The sequence below is a fragment of the Papaver somniferum genome, chromosome 9 (assembly GCF_003573695.1).
Source record: "Papaver somniferum cultivar HN1 chromosome 9, ASM357369v1, whole genome shotgun sequence".
NCBI classification, from domain to species: domain Eukaryota; kingdom Viridiplantae; phylum Streptophyta; class Magnoliopsida; order Ranunculales; family Papaveraceae; genus Papaver; species Papaver somniferum.
The window spans coordinates 146,521,276-146,524,624 of NC_039366.1; positions in this window are offsets into that span (position 1 = coordinate 146,521,276).

Sequence of the window (3,349 nt, forward strand, 5' to 3'; positions counted from 1 at the left end):
CATGAAAATCAACCGATTATCCAGAATCGGTTTATATGGGCATGAACATAAACCGATTGTGGGTAAATTTGTTCTTTTTTATCTGTGAATTATGTGCCGTTATACATGAAATAAAATTAAAATTCATTCTATACCCGAGTTAAGAATGAGTATGACTTCATACTCAATCTCAGATCGTTTAAGATGTTATACTCGTTTTCAATTCGAGTATAAAGTTATACTCATTTTCAAATTGGGTAAAATCATACTGAACTATTTTCATTTTCGTTTGTAATCGAAATGAAATCGAGTATGATTTCATACTCATTTTATGATCGAGTATTAACTTAAAAAAATGGTTTAACCAGAATCGGTTTACACGATACATATATAAAAACCGATTCCTGACATTGCACAACAGGAATCTCTTTATAAAAATGCTCATGTAATCCGATTCTAACAAAAAAAAGTAACACAGAAAAATAATTATCTCTTCCATACCAGAATCCGGCTATGTGGGCATTAACGTAAACCGATTCTGGTTCAATTTCCTCCAACCAGAATGCCCATCCAGGACAATCGGTCTTTGTGGCATAAACAACAACCGTTTTCTAAATGAAATCGGTTTACAAGTGCATTGACGTAGACCGATTCTTATAAACCCAAAAAACTTTGATTTAAAAAAATTGGATTGTTTGAGTGGTTACATGTTATTGAAACCTACTCTAGGGGATTGGGTTAATAGAAAATTACCTGATTCGAGGTAAAACGAAAAATCACCTATTTTAGTGAATTTGGTGATTATCGACAATGTTTTCGTTTGATTTTGAATTCTTAATTTTGATGGAAATGGAAATGGAAATAGAAATGATTTTGATTTGATTTGATTTGATTTAATTTTTATTTTTTTTGTTATTAAGATTTAATGAGGATAATTGATAGTATTAAAATTTCATAGAGGGTAAAACGGTAGTTTCATCAAACTTAGACACCCCTTATCATTTTCTATGGGGTGGATGAAGAAATCTATAGGCCCCAATTAATCACCATAAGCCCCAATTTAACCAGGTAAAATAGTATACTAAAAGTGGGTAGCTGCACCTTGGTTTCATATATGGAGCCGAGGTTCTCCCTCATTATTTATGTTTCATATATTATCAGTGATAATGGTGAACCTTATGCATATGAAGTATTTGATATGGAAACGGGGTACTCATTTATTATTATTATTATTATTTATTTTTTTTAATAATATATCACTCAGGGTATTTTATTAGCAAGACGAAAGTGTGTATTTTTATTATTATTATTATTATTTTATTTTATTTATTTTTTAAATAAATAAATTTATTATTATTGGATAAAGAGTATTACATTAACTAGTTGGAAGTCTAACAAGGCAAAGCTCCAACAACATACTACTACATTAATTGTACATGTTGCTGTGCTAGCCTACTGGCGAGCCTCATGGGTAGAGCTGGCAAACAAGCCAAAACCCGCGGGTTTATCCGGCACGGCCCGTAAAAAACCCGCACCCGGCTCGGCTGGTGTCTAAACAAGCCGGGTTAGGGTTGGAGAAATGCTAGCTTGTGGGAAAACGGGCTAACCCGTCCCGACCCGCAAAACCGCGGATTAAACCCGTCAACCCGTCTGGTCCTAATAATTTCCACCGTATGATTACTAAATCTAATCATGGTCGTTCGTTTATGATATAAAACTCAAAAAAATCCCTAGAATATTTCATTTTCTTTCTTTCTTCTCCACTCTGCTCTTTGCGCGTTCTCAAAATAAAAAATCCTAGAAAACACTTGCTTCTATGAGTCTGTTGATCTTTGCATGTGTGAATTGAAGCTTAACAATAATGGATTTAAGCTCTAATTGATGTGGGGATTTGCTTCTTCACTTTTCTTTTCTTTCTGTTTTTGGGCTGAGTTTTAGTCGGCTAACTGATGTGGGTTCTGAGTTGGTGATTGGAAGTGAAAAGTGAGTGATTAAGGGTGTGTTTCAAAAGTAGAATATGTAGAAGAAGATTATCATACTAATAGTTAGGGTTAATTTCAGTGAAGAACTAGAATTGAGAAATCCAGAAGAAATTAGGGCTTCAATTGAATTTGGGGTTTTATGAAATTGAGAAGAGAATTGAGTTAATGAAAGAAAAAGAAGACTAAGGTTGTGAACTTGTGATTCAATTTAAGTTATTGGGTTAAGAAACTCGGATTTCAGTGTTAAATTGGAGTTTTTATTCGATTTTTTCTGTAATTTTTGTATTTGTATGATTAATTCTTAGATCTGATTATTTTTAATACTCTGATAATCAATAGTCTTCTTCTTTTCTCCTTTCTTCTTATTTTCTTTCCCTGACGGACAAAACAATAGCTGCTCAATGTTAAAAAAAAAATTGGTTCAAGAAGAAATTGGCGGTGCTGCTTAAGAAATCAGGGATGAAGGTCGTGATACGAAGAACAAAAGAAGAAATTGGTAATAATATAAGAGATGCTGCTATCAAGGGTTTGAGATTCACAACAAGGAGAAGAATGAAATTACGTTTCGATCTTTGAATATGTTGTTGTTTGTGACGGGTATCTAGTGTTGAAGAAATTGGAGATGGGTTTCAGCAGTTATCGAAGAATCTTGAAGAAATGGATCTGTGGTGTTATGAAATTACTGTTAATGGATTAAGGTGAGCTGAGATGGTGAAATTCGAGTTTTCAGAGAAATCATGGAAGGAGGAAAAGGAGTTGGTATATGTTGAGACATGGGTTGTGTACTTGTGTTCAATTTAGTGAAGAAGAACTGAGAAGAAACAGCAAGTGCAGGTGCAATAGATTGAAGAGGGTTTTGGAAGATGAGAAGGGAGTGATTGAGTATGTTATTGTTAATGGAATGAACTGTGAACTAGATGTATGTTTAGGATGTTGAACGATTGCAGGGAAGAGCTGTTAAAAAAACAGTCGGAAACTAACCAGAAACAGACTGAATCCTTCCGAATTCAGTTCAGGTGCGACTCGGAACACTAACTCGGGGATTCAGCCGACTAACACCAACTGACTCTCTCCCACTTGACCCCTTGACTGACGTTGACCTGAGTTGACTCTCCAGAAACCAGCTAACCCGTGAGCCCGCAAGCTTTACCCGTTACGGGCGCGGGTTGAAGAAATGACGACCCGTGAAGAATAGAGACCCGCAAGCTTGGGCCCGTGTTAACCCGTACCCGTGTAACCCGTAACAAGCCAGCCCCGGCCCGCCCGTTTGCTAGCTCTACTCATGGGTAACCTAGCCAAAGGAGCCGAAGCGGATGGGGGTTGAGATTGTGTCACAAGGGGGGCAAACTAACTTTACCTTCCATGTTAATTTCTACAATATTACGCCA